Raw genomic sequence first — 14490 nt, 5'->3', positions numbered from 1 at the left:
GATGTTGTTGATAATGTCTGACAAGTGTATTTGCATCATTCTAATTGGCCCACAAGTGAAAAGAAGGAATATACAAATATTCACATATGCTAATATGCAAAAATTCACATATGCGAGTATGCAGAAAAATGAATATTCACAATTTCGAATATATATTCGCAATATTTGCAAATTCGCAAATTTGCGATATTCGCGATAAAAATTCAAAATGCGAATATTCGCGCCCAACACTACTCAAATGTAGTGGTTTTATTATAATAATAACCCCTTAAGGACTCATGACTGCTACGTCATGAGTCCGCTCCCGATCTATAACCCGTGGCTAATAGCGCGCGGCACTGATCGAAGTGCCGCACGCTATTAACCCTTCAGACGTGGCGATCAAAGTTGATCGCCACGTCTGAAAACGAAAGTAAATCGTTCCCGGCAGCTCAGTCGGGCTGATCGGGACATCACGATAAAATCGCGATGTTCCGATCAGCTGAGACTTAGGCGGCAGTCTCCTTACCTCTCTCCGCGGCGTCTGATCGTCGATTGATTGCTCCAAGCCTGAGCTACAGGCTTGAGCAATCGACCGCCTATCTGACTGATCCCTGCAAAGCTACGACTTTGCAGGGATCAGCATAGGAGATCAGTGTGTGCAGTGTTATAAGTCCCTATGGGAGCTATAACACTGCAAAAAAAAAGTGAGAAAAAAAAAGGTAACAAAGGTCATTTAACTCCTTCCCTATTAAAAGTATGAATCACCCCCCTTTTCCAATAAAAAAAAAAAACTGTGTAAGTAAAAATAAAAATAAACATATGTGGTATCGCCGCATGCGAAAATGTCCGAACTATAAAAACATATTGTTAATTAAACCGCACGGTCAATGGCGTGTGTGCAAAAAAATTCCAGAGTCCAAAATAGTGTATTTTTGGTCACTTTTTATATCATGAAAAAATGAATAAAAAGCAATCAAAAAGTCCGATCAATACAAACATGGTGCCAATAAAAACTTCAGAACACGGCGCAAAAAATGAGTCCTCATACCGGCCCGTATGTGGAAAAATAAAAAAGTTATAGGGGTTAGAAAATGAGAATTTTTAACATATAAATTTTCCTGCATGTAGTTATGATTTTTTTCCGAAGTACGACAATATCCAACCTATATAAGTAGGGTATCATTTTAACCGTATGGACTTACAGAATAAAGATAAGGTGTTATTTTTACTGAAAAATGCACTGCGTAGAAACGGAAGCCCCCAAAATTACAAAATAAAATTTTTTCTTCATTTTTGTCGCACAATGATTTTTTTTCCCGTTTCGCCGTGGCTTTTTTGGTAAAATTACTAATTTCACTGCAAAGTAGAATTGGTGGCGCAAAAAATAAGCCATAATATGGATTTTTAGGTGCAACATTGAAAGCGTTATGATTTTTGGAAGGTGATGAGGAAAAAATGAAAACGGAAAAACGCTGAGTCCTTAAGGGGTTAATACCAAGTTAGCATTAGGTTGGAAGATGATTGGTTAGTTCATATGTTGTTACCTATCACACCCTTTGCACCCTCCTTACTATTGGTTCTGAATTGTATTGAATCTGCATTACTCATTATTGGTGATCATAATAACTTATTGTATTGTATTTCCTCATAGACACAGATGGTAATTTAAATGTTCTTTTAGTTTGAATACATTTTTTAAGTATATTTGAGTCTTCACCATGCAACTTAATCCTGTTGGTTTATGCCAGTTACGACTGTGCTGGAAACATTAGGAGACATGTCTAATGTTATTTTTGTCGAAGACTATTTTTCCATCCCGCACTTAACATTTTCTCACAGGACTAATGAACGCTCCTGGCAGGAGGATTTTCCCTTCTCACACTTTGAGGTTTTTAGCTGCCCTCTATGTAACCAGGCTCTTTTTCGTCACTCTATAAATCCAGTATCTGTAGATTCATTTCCTTCAGCTTCCCCTCTGTGACAGAAGGACCCAAGCAGTTCACTATTTTCTGATTCAAATTTTTTTTCTCTCTCTTTTACTAGTTAAATAGTGGAGATAACCCTTCATTCCAGCAGCCATTTATCTTATTGCTTTTATAATTAATTGTTTATGACCTTAACCACAGGAAATGTCCTGAGCAGCGCTTAAATAGTTAATGATTCGGTTTTATAAATCCATTGAGAAAAATCTATTCTTTTCATTTGGAACCACAAGGCCTAAATTAAAGATTGTGGTCTCAAAACCACTCTCTAGCATGACAATGGAAATAGAGAAAATGTTGCTGTGTCTAGACTACCGGTTCTCAAGGTCAAATAACACATGGGCGTACTACATGTTTGTAAGAAAATACTATTGGCATTTTAAATAAAAGATTTCACTAAATGAAAAAAAAATTGCATCATTTGACCTTTTGTGACTGTACTCTAAATTTGGCATCCCATAATATACAGTCATAGTGTAGTTTCATGTGTTTGCTGTGCCTTAGACCAGTGGTCTCAAACAGTGGCCCTCCAGATGTTGGAAAACTTTAACTCCCAGCATGCCCGGACAGCCGTTGGCTGTCCGGGCATGCTGGGAGTTAAAGTTTTCCAACATCTGGAGGGCCACTGTTTTAGACCACTGCCGTAGACACGATACACATCATTTAGACACAATGGTTTTCTTAGGACACTAATTATTTTCTTAGGACTTCCAAAAGAGAATAATATTTTAAAAAGGAGGTTGTGACGGACTGACTCCGCCAAAAGTGACTTCTCCTTCCCGATGACAAGCCCCAGCATATCACAGGCAATATCCCCAGGCAGAACTAGAGATTATTGCATCCTTGTACCCAAAGAACCAGGCAACACCAGTCTTCAGGTATAAAATCAGAACTCTTTATTGAGGAACAAGTGTCTTCTTTTATAGGAAGGACATCACAGGGGGAAGGGTCAGTAAAGACAATAAAGGTGACGGTGAGTCTGGGAGATAATCCAATAAAGCTGATTAGCTCTCCCCATACATTGCCTTGAGTGCAAAAGGTGGAGGTGTGCAGAAGTCGGACTGTGTGCAAAAAGGAGAAGCATGTGTAGAATTAGTGTATTGTACAAAAGGTGAACCGTGTGCAACAAGTGGACCGTGTGCAAAAGGTCGACAGTGTGCAAAAGGTAGACCATGTGCAAAAGGTTGTATTGTGCACAGAAAGTGTATGAAAACAGTAAATAAAAGTATTTTAACTCTGAACTTTATGTCACTGGACACATCAACTGAGGGGTACAAATAGTGATGTCCTAAAGTCCATCCAAGTAGGTAGGGTGACTCTAGGATCCGTCACAGAGGTGTTATTAGTATGAAAAAGATAAAGATGGCAGCCACTGCATCATCTCCTTTTAGGAGTTTCAGAATCTAAAGATCCCCATAAACGTTAGTCAAAAGTCGCCAAACCCACTCTTCCTCAGGACCAGCCAAATGTCTAATATGTATGGGGGCCCCAAACAGATGATATTGAGAGACAGAAGAATTTACCATGTGAGATTTCAACTGCCGACCATTTTGAGATATATGTTGTGCCCAAGGAGTCTGTCAGCGGATAACCCCTCCTCCTTCCATTGAGAACACACATGCCCAGCTGAGCTGAATGTTCATGTGTATGTGGGGAATCGGAGAGATAGTTGTCAGTCAAATGAACAGTCAACAGTTATTATAAGTGAATGGGAATCAAAGACTGACTTATCTTACCCTTCTGTGTTTTAAGTATTATAATAAAATGTCCAGAAAAGGGACATAGCATGGTTGTAAGGGGTACAGAGGTAGTGGTGGAACTTGGACTCTGGTATATTAACAGACCCAAAGGCTCTTTAACCACATACGACACTAATATAATGGCACATGCTAGGTACAGATATTTGGGGAGATTTATCAACACCTGTCCAGAGGGAAAGTTGACCAGATGCCCAATGCAAAAATCAGATCTCTTCTTTCATTTTTCAGAGGCCCTTTTAACCCCTTCAGGACCAAGCCCATTTTGGCCTTAAGGACCAGAGCGTTTTTTGCACATCTGACCACTGTCACTTTAAACATTAATAACTCTGGAATGCTTTTAGTTATCATTCTGATTCCGAGATTGTTTTTTCGTGACATATTCTACTTTAACATGGTGGTAAATTTTTGTGGTAACTTGCATCCTTTCCTTGTGAAAAATCCTAAAATTTGATGAAAAATTTGAAAATTTTGCATTTTTCTAAATTTGAAGCTCTCTGCTTGTAAGGAAAATGGATATTACGAATACATTTTTTTTTGGTTCACATATACAATATGTCTACTTTATGTTTGCATCATAAAATTGACGTGTTTTTACTTTTGGAAGACACCAGAGGGCTTCAACGGTCAGCAGCAATTTTCCGATTTTTCACAAAATTTTCAAACTCAGTATTTTTCAGGGACCAGTTCAGGTTTGAAGTGGATTTGAAGGGTCTTCTTATTAGAAATACCCCACAAAAGACCCCATTATAAAAACTGCACCCCCCAAAGTATTCAAAATGACATCCAGTCATCATTTTAACCCTTTAGGTGTTTCACAGGAATAGAAGCAAAGTGAAGGAGAAAATTCACAATCTTCATTTTTTACACTCGCATGTTCTTGTAGACCCAATTTTTGAATTTTTACAAGGGGTAAAAGGAGAAAATGTATACTTATATTTGTAGCCTGATTTCTCTCGAGTAAGCACATACCTCATATGTCTATGTAAAGTGTTCGGCGGGCGCAGTAGAGGGCTCAGAAGGGAAAGAGCGATAAGGGGATTTTGGAGAGTACGTTTTTCTGAAATGGTTTTTGGGGGGCATGTTGCATTTAGGAAGCCCCTATGGTGCCAGAACAGCAAAAAACCCTCACATGGCATACCATTTTGAAAACTAGACCCCTTGAGGAACATAAAAAGGAATAAAGTGAGCCTTAATACCCCACAGGTGTTTCACGACTTTTGCATATGTAAAAAAAAAATTTTTTTTTTCACTAAAATGTGTTTCCCCCCAAATTTCACATTTTTCCAAGGGTTAATAGCAGGAAATACCCCCAAATATTTGTAACCCCTTCTCTTCTGAGTATTGAGGTACCCCATAAGTTGACCTGAAGTGCACTATGGGCGAACTACAACGCTCAGAAGAGAAGGAGTCATATTTGGCTTTTTGAGAGCAAATTTTGCTCGGGGGGCATGTCACATTTAGGAAGCCCCTATGGTGCCAGAACAGCAAAAAAAAACACATGGCATACCATTTTGGAAACTAGACCCCTTGAGGAATGTAATAAGGAATAAAGTGAGCCTTATTACCCCACAGGTGTTTCACGACTTTTGCATATGTAAAAAAAATAAAATAAAAATTCCACTAAAATGTGTGTTTCCCCCCTAATTTCACCTTTTTTCAAGGGTTAATAGCAGAAAATACCCGCCAAAATTTGTAACCCCATCTCTTCTGAGTATGGAGGTACCCCATAAGTTGACCTGAAGTGCACTATGGGCGAACTACAATGCTCAGAAGAGAAGGAGTCATATTTGGCTTTTTGAGAGCAAATTTTGCTCGGGGAGCATGTCGCATTTAGGAAGCCCCTATGGTGCCAGGACAGCAAAAAATACCCACATGGCATACCATTTTGGAAACTAGACCCCTTGAGGAACGTAACAAGGGGTACAGTGAGCATTTGCCCCCCACTGGTGTCTGACAGATCTTTGGAACAGTGGGCTGTACAAGTTTTCATTTTCACGGACCACTGTTCCAAAGATCCGTCAGACACCTGTGGGGGGTAAATTCTCACTGCACCCCTCATTACATTCCGTGAGGGGTGTAGTTTCCGAAATGGGGTCACATGTGGGGTTTTGTTTTTTTTGCGTTTGTCAAAACTGCTGTAACAATCAGCCACCCCTGTGCAAATCACCTCAAATGTACATGGTGCGCTCTCCCTTCTGGGCCTTGTTGTGCGCCCCCAGAGCCCTTTGCGCTCACATATGGGGTATCTCTGTAGTCGGGAGAAATTACGTTACAAATTTTGGGGGGCTTTTTTCCCTTTTACCTCTTGTGAAAATGTAAAGTATAGGGCAACATCAGCATGTTAGTGTAAAAAATAAAAAAAATTTACACTAACATTCTGGTGTAGACCCCAACATTTCCTTTTCATGAAGGGTTAAAGAAGAAAAAGCCCCCCAAACCTTGTAACACAATTTCTCCCGAGTACAGCGATACCCCATATGTGGCCCTAAACTGTTGCCCTGAAATACGACAGGGCTCCAAAGTGAGAGAGCGCCATGTGCATTTGAGGCCTAAATTAGGGATTTGCATAGGGGTGGACATAGGGGTATTCTACGCCAGTGATTCCCAAACAGGGTGCCTCCAGCTGTTGCAAAACTCCCAGCATGCGTGGACAGTCAACGGCTGTCCGACAATACTGGGAGTTGTTGTTTTTCAACAGCTGGAGGCTCTGCTTTGGAAACAGTGGTGTACCGGACGTTCTTATTGGGGGAGGGGGGCTGTGTAGGGGTATGTGTATATGTAGTGTTTTTAACTTTTTATTTTATTTTGTGTTAGTGTAGTGTAGTGTTTTTAGGGTACAGTCACATGGGCGGGGGGTTACAGCGAGTTTCCCAGCGCAAAATTTGCTGCATCTCAAGATGCGAGAAACCCACTGTAAAAGCCTTGCCCATGTGAATGTACCCTGTACATTCACGGGAGTGGCGGGGGGGGGGGGGGGCGGGGGGTTGTACCAGCTGTTGCAAAACCACAACTCCCAGCATGCATGGTCTGTTAGTGCATGCTGGGAGTCATAGTTTTGCAACAGCTGGAGGCACACAGGTTAGGAAACACTGAGTTAGAAACAGACAATGTTTCCCAACCAGTGTGTCTCCAGTTGTTGCAAAACTACAACTCCCAGCATGCCCAGACAGCTGAAGGGCATGCTGGGAGTTGTAGTTCGGCAACATCTGAAGGGCCAGATGTTGCTGAACTAAAACTCCCAGCATGCCTGGACAGTCAGTGCATGCTGGGAGTTGTAGTTTTGCAACAGCTGGAAGAGCACAGATTGGAGACCATTATACAATGGTCTCCAAACTGGGGCCCTCCAGATGTTGCAAAACTACAACTCCCAGCATGCCCAGACAGCCAAATGCTGTCTAGGTATGCTGGGAGTTGTAGTTTTCAGACTCCTAGAAGCAGCAGTGAAGATCTTCACTGCTGCCTCTGAGGACTACATACTTACCCGTCGCTGCTCGTCCACGTGGCCGGTCCTGCCGCTGCTCCTCGGTCCCGCTGCTGCTCCAGGCAAGTCCGCCGGTCCCCGCGTGTTCCCCCCGAATGCCGCAGGTCCCCGCGAGCCCCTGCAGCCTTCGTCCCCCGTTCTGCCCGACTTCCAGTGGCGGGAAGTGCGGGGGATCTGAACTTTCACCCCAGATCACTGTGATTGGTCCACAGGGACCAATCACAGTGATCGCCGACCAGGACCATCAATGGATGGTCCTGGGGGGTGAAGCAGAAGTTGTCCCCTGCTGGAAACAGCGGGACTTCTGCCAGTTAACCCGTGCGATGCTGCGCATCGCCGGGTTAACTGAATGTCATTTATAAACGCCGGGATGTGCGAACGCACTGCACAACCCGGCGTTTATATATGACATTCTGCGGTAAGGGGTTAAGGTCAACTTTTCCTCTGCACAGATTTTGATAAATCTCCCCAATTGTTTTGGACCCAGGAGCTTTCAGTTAAATCTTTTACTAGAACATCCACATGCTTTCAAGGACACTGAAGGAAACACTGGCATGTATACAATGTGCAGAGCATTTCGCTGAGGTGTAGAACTGCCCCATTACTGCTCTCTGATGGAGACTATTAATGTGCTGACACAGTGCTGAGCAGCACTTACAATCTATGCATTAGTCCACAACATGCTAAGGTATATTCCAACCTGGTAAACTGGAGAACACTGTCTCACAGCCGGAACATTTATTTAAATGGAATATCCTTAATTGTGCATAAAATGGGGCAAATAGTATGCGTGCAAAGGACTACATAAACTTATATGGTCATATTCATATAACATGATACACCTACAGGAATATGGGTGCACTACTGTGGTTGATGTATACAATGACATTGGCTATCCCTCAACACTGAAGTTAAAATTGAGACATTCGCCTGTTTATCCTTGTATGAAGGACATACCAGAGCCCGCACACCAACGCCAAAGTTTCTCAAAATGGCGCGGGACCAAACGCTAATCCTACCTGTGCATGATAAGCAAAACAGTGGCCACTAATTGCCCACTTGCCCCTGTTTTGCTTATCACACACAGGTAGGTTTAGCGTTAGGTCCCGCGCCATTTGAGAAACCTTGGCGTTGGTGTGCGGGCTCTGGTATGTCCTTCATATAAGGATAAACAGGTAAATGTCTCAATTTTAACATCGGTGTTGAGGGATAGCCAATGTCATTGTATACATCTACCAAAGTAGTGCACCTATATTCCCGTATTGTATTATTCTAATTGTTACACATCCACACCTTCTATCTGGTGTAGGATTCTATTGTGGCACTTGTAGTCCGCTGCAGGCATCCTCCATTGTATGCATTTTTATGCTGGGGATCGCCCCTAGCAATGGACTACAAGGGCAGGATCTGCTTCCCCAGTATAAATGCACAACCGCATTTGGGGTTGAGCCCCTCCAGCCATTTGAGACCATATTTTTTTGTTGTTTGTTTAACATGATACACCTATAAATAATAAAAAGGAGAATGTTAGCCCCCAAATGTTGTAAAAATAATCTTTAAAAATTATCTTTATGAAATTCTAACAACCAAAACATACAAACAACAAAACAAAAACATACAACAAAAAGGAGGCAGCATGTAATGAATATCCAAATAGGTCAATAGGTGCCATTATACAACTACTGTACTATATATATAAAGTTCCTACAAAATACACCTAAATGTTGGTATAGCAGAGTAAGTATACATGTAAAAAAAAAAATCAACAGCATCTATAAAATACAATGCCACTCACACAAATAATGGGTTTACATTACATTTGTGATCTACATTTAACATAAATGCTGGAAGATCACCTACTGTAAATGCTAATCTTGTTGATAGAGATCCAGAAGCCAGACGGAGGCTTAAAGGGGTACTCCGGTGGAAAACTTTTTTTTTTTTTTTAAATCAACTGGTGCCAGAAAGTTAAACAGATTTGTAAATCACTTTTATTCAAAAATCTTACTCCTTCCAGTACTTATCAGCTACTATATGCTCCAGAGACTCGTGTCATCAGAGAGCACTTAGACAGAATAGAACAACCTTAACTTCAGAAGCTCAAAAGTACTGAAAGGATTAAGATTTTTTTAATAGAAGTAATTTACAAATCTGTTTAACTTTCTGGAGCCAGTTGATATATATAAAAACGTTTTTTCCTGGATAACCCCTTTAAATGCTTTCTTGTGAGTGAAATGTTTCTTATTAAATGTTGTGTGTCCAAAGGGAGAACAAAACAGGTAATATAGTGCTAACATTATATCTACAATATGCTTGTCTTTGAAACTATAGTACACATGCTATATTACATCTTTTAATGGGTCTGTCATGTAAATATAGCATATAGTATAGTATATTTAGCTTATTTAAGGATCTCACCTGCTCAGGACCAATCATTTACTAAGGCAGAGGACTGAATAAAGGCAAAACAAGGCTCTGGTATATTGGAAAAAAGGACTGCCCAAACTAGACATGTAGGGGGTCTTTTATTAAGCCACATCAGCAGCGCAAATCCATAAAAGTAAAAAAAAAAAAAAAAAAAACTGCACAAAAATAACTGTTTGCTCATTTCTGCACAAAAATGTGTGACTTTCAAGGATTTGTACCACTCACACCAGGGTGGAAGGAAAATGGAAGGAAGGGGCTCAGTTTTGCATAGAGGGAGGTGTGCAGGGGCATGCCCTCCTCACAATGTGGCTTTAAGCATGCAACTGTTAATAAATACAGCAACCTAAAGTGGCGGAGCTTTACATACGTGCGGCGTACCAAAACACCAGAGAAGATAAATCTCGCTTTTAGTGTTACTTTTATCAGATTGTTACTATTATTAGTAGACAAATACAGTGGTCCCTCAACATACGATGGTAATCCGTTCCAAATGGACCATCGTTTGTTGAAACCATCGTATGTTGAGGGATCCGTGCAATGTTAAGTATATGACAGTGGTCTACAACCTGCGGACCTCCAGAGGTTGCAAAACTACAACACCCAGCATGCCTGGATAGCCAATGGCTGTCCGGGCATGCTGGGAGTTGTAGTTTTGCAAAATTTGGAGGTCCGCAGGTTGAAGACCACTGGTATTGGAGGTTATACTCACGTGTCCCCGCCGCTCCGGACCGTCACCACTGCCCTGGATGTCACCCTCCATCGCTGTCCCCGCGTCCCCGGGGTGTCCCCAACGCTCCGGCAAGGCCTCTGCTTCTCCGGCATCCTCACTCTCCGTCGCCGCTATCACGTCGCTACGCACGCCGCTCCTATTGGATGACGGGACGGCGTGCGCAGCGACGTGATGACGACGATGGAGGGGATCCTGAAGAGGACGCGCCGGAGCCCCGAGGACAGGTAAGTGATCGTCAGCAGACCACACGGGGCACCGTAAACGGCTATCCGGTGGCAGCTGAAACAGTCTGTGCTGCCGGATAGCCGTTTATTCGATGGCCCCGACATACAAAAGCATTGTATGTTGATGCTGCCTTCAACATGCGATAGCCTCTGAGAGGCCATCGTATGTTGAAATGATCGTATGTCGGGGCCATCGTAGGTCGGGGGATCACTGTAATAGGGGAACTGCATTAACTTTCAGCCTTGCTTATAACCTACATATCACATTATTACATCACACAGCCACTTTTAGCTAGTTCTGTTTGCCTGAATGGCACAATATTTCACGTGTTGTAAAATGCTGGGGGCTTCATGTACAGGGGATAAAATCTGAATAAGGTGCGCTATGAGAACATAAAGACTGGGGTGGGTCAGGATATGGATAGTATGTTCTTCCTTGTTTTGAGAGATTTTCCCAAATTACTAGATCTCAATGAAAATACACTTCAGTGCTATCAATACTCAAATGGAGTTATTGGGGGAGATTTATCAAAACCTGTGCAGAAGAAGAGGGGTGCAGTTGCCCATAGCAACCAATCAGCTCACTTCTTTCATTTTAAAAGTGGCCTGGGAAAAATTTAAGAAGCAATCTGATTAGTTGCTATGGGCAACTGGACAACTTTACCTCTGAACAGGTTTTGATAAATCTCCCCCATTGTGTATATTCACACTATGACATCGATGCAAGACTAGAGATTACCAGAGTTCATGCATGCCGCAGAGTTCATTCATGTTACGTTCCGAGTTCTATGGGCTCATTATTAGGCTATGTTCACATATGAAATGTGCCCGCATTTGGGAAACATATCAGCAGAATGGTATGTAGCCTGTGCTTTTGATTCCCAAAAAATATCAGTATATGCTCAGAAATGGACCTAATATACTAACTATTGGACTATGTTTTCTCCATTAAACTCAGTGGATCTGGAATCTGTATGTTGCAGTATATGTAGGCATACCATTCTGCTGGTATGCTGACATATACCACAAATGTAGTGTAATTTTAGATCTCAACATAACCTTACATATCCAGTATCCAAGTATTTAATAGGGTCATGTGCATGAGATCATAGGTGCAAACAGAACAGAACATAACAGACTTTATAACCAAAGGTTGTTATGAATTAGTAATAATCTAGTGTAATCTTATATGTGAATAATATGATTAGTCAAAATTAGCAAACGGGAAAAAGGGCTGCATGTACTTTTATGCTTTGTGTGGTTTTTATATCATGTAACACTTTTATGTTTATATCACCACCAGTGCTGTACAAATAACCATGAAAGAACATGGCTTAAGTGATACATTTGTTTTACAAAGTAACAAACAAATGGTTTGTGGGTTCTGGCTCTAAAGATACCTTCTTCCTTGAAAAGCTGTTTAACAACAGTATAAAAATACAGTATGATGTTGAAACCAACAAATCAGTTTCTTAAGGTGCCCATACACATAGTAACAGGGCCAGCCAAACCCACAGATTTCTTCTGGATCAGCCAACTAACTATTTTGAAAGGCAGATGCTAGGAGAAAGAAGCATTTTATCATGCCTGATGCTTTGTTTTATTGACTGCCAGGTGCATGTTATTTCCCCTCTCTACTGACAATACACGCATGCTCGGTTGAGTCAAGATGAATAGCTGTTGGCCACCATTTGTTAGATGACTACTGAAGGTGAATGGTCACTTTAGGTTACAGGCATGCCGCAGTTGTTCTACTATTTTGTAGCCTTTGCTTTGTTTCTGGAGCTAGAGAGGTGTTTTTATACATGGCATGAGTTAAAAATGATTATGTAGGTGCATAGATCTACATAGGAGATGGCAACACAACACAGTAGATTATTTATGTCAAGACAATATTGAAAAGTTACTATATTACTATATGTAATGGACTCTATGGGGGAGATTTATCAAAAACTGTGCAGAGAAAAAATTGCCCAGTTGCCTATAGCAACCAATCAAATTCCTTCTTTCACTTTTCAGAGGCCTTTTTCAAAAATGAAAGAAGTGATCTGATTGGTTGCTATGGGCAACTCAGCAACTTTTCCTCTAGACGGGTTTTGATAAATCTCCCCCTACGTTGTTATATATTGTATACATACTTCAGTATACTAAGTTTAATAGTTAATAAACCTATTGAGCTAGTCCCAATTCTAGTTTTCATATTTCAGCACTGAGGGGTGTAGAATTCCAAATTCAGCTATAGGCTGACATTCAGGGTCACTACAAGGCAAAAATACTGAACTTGTTTAGTGGATTACTTCAATATGTAGGCTTTAAAATGACTACATTGAGAGTATCCAGTATATTACTGATAACTATTGAACTAGTTCAGGAAAAAAATAGTTTTTTCTGTGTTTGTTTGATATGCTTGTTTCAAATTATGTACAGTGGTCCCTCAACATACGATGGTAATCCGTTCCAAATGAACCATCGTTTGTTGAAACCATTGTATGTTGAGGGATCCGTGCAATGTAAAGTATAGGAAGCTGTACTCACCTGTCCCAGCCGCTCCGGACCTGTCACCGCTACCCTGGATGTCACCCTCCATCGCTGTCGCCGCGTTCCCGGGGTGTCCCCGCCACTCCGGACGTCTCTGCTTCCCGAGGATCCTCGCTCTCCGTCGCTGCCATCACGTCACTACGCACGCCGCTCCTATTGGATGACGGGATGGCGTGTGTGGCGACGGGATGACGACAAAGGAGAGCGCCAGCGATGCAGGGGATCCCGAAGAGAAGCTCCGGAGCCCCAAGGACAGGTAGGAGACCATTACGGAGCACACGGGGCACCGTAAACGGCTATCCGACGGCAGCTGAAGCAGTCTGCGCTGCCGGATAGCCGTTTATGCAATGGCCCCGACATACAAAAGCATCGTATGTTGATGCTGCCTTCAACATGCGATGGCCTCTGAGAGAAATTATCGTATGTCGGGGCCATCGTGGGTCAGGGGGGTCACTGTACATTTTTACATAGTCCCCACACTGTCCATATGCTACATAATTCATTGGCATCTATCTATTCCATTTCACATTGCATAGTGTTCTGCAGTCAGGACACAATAAAATCCCTTGATCAGTACACTACATGGGTCCTCATACGCCTCATACACCTCTCTTAGCTTAATCTTCTGTATGCATTAAACCTTACCTCATCTTATTTAATTTACAGTCTCAGTTTACCCATATGCTAATATTAAGGTGTCTACATAAACCTTCCAGCACATTTTGTTTCCTCATATAGATAATGTATCTTCTTATATCAGCACTTACACAGGATTATGGCATGGAGGAAATGGCTTATTGATTTAGACTCTGCAAAAGCAGAAATACAAGTTGTCAGATACAAATATACATTTGGGTGAAACAGAAACAAATGTATCACATTAAAGCAATTGCATTTTGAGAAGTTAGGCAACTATTAAGTCATGTATTTAAATAAGATCCATAAATGTGAAATATGTTGGTATTTGCACGCACAGTCCGATAGAAAAATGTCTCGCTTGCAACTTCTGTTGAGTACATTAATCTTACGTGTCCAGGGGAGGGCTGTAAAATTGCAATGTTCTGGCAGATTCTCAGGCATAAGTAGGGTTAATTAATGTGGTAGAGGACAAATATATAAGGAGGTTTTTAAAGATGGCCAACTTAAGACTGTTAGCGCATTTACTAGGTCCATGAAATCGCTTGGCAGCTAATATCATCAGTTAAATATTTAATACACAGTATGAGGATGTTGCACTTCTTTATACAGACTTGGTATAGTACTATTACCCATTCTTTAATCTGGCAATGCTTGCTTCCGGGTAAGCTTTAATGATAGCGGAAATTTGTCAATATCAGACTCCTTAAAAAAATACTTTTTAAAGAGC

The sequence above is a fragment of the Hyla sarda genome, chromosome 1 (assembly GCF_029499605.1).
Source record: "Hyla sarda isolate aHylSar1 chromosome 1, aHylSar1.hap1, whole genome shotgun sequence".
Classification (NCBI taxonomy): Eukaryota; Metazoa; Chordata; class Amphibia; order Anura; family Hylidae; genus Hyla; species Hyla sarda.
Note: the sequence above shows the minus strand (reverse complement) of the source record.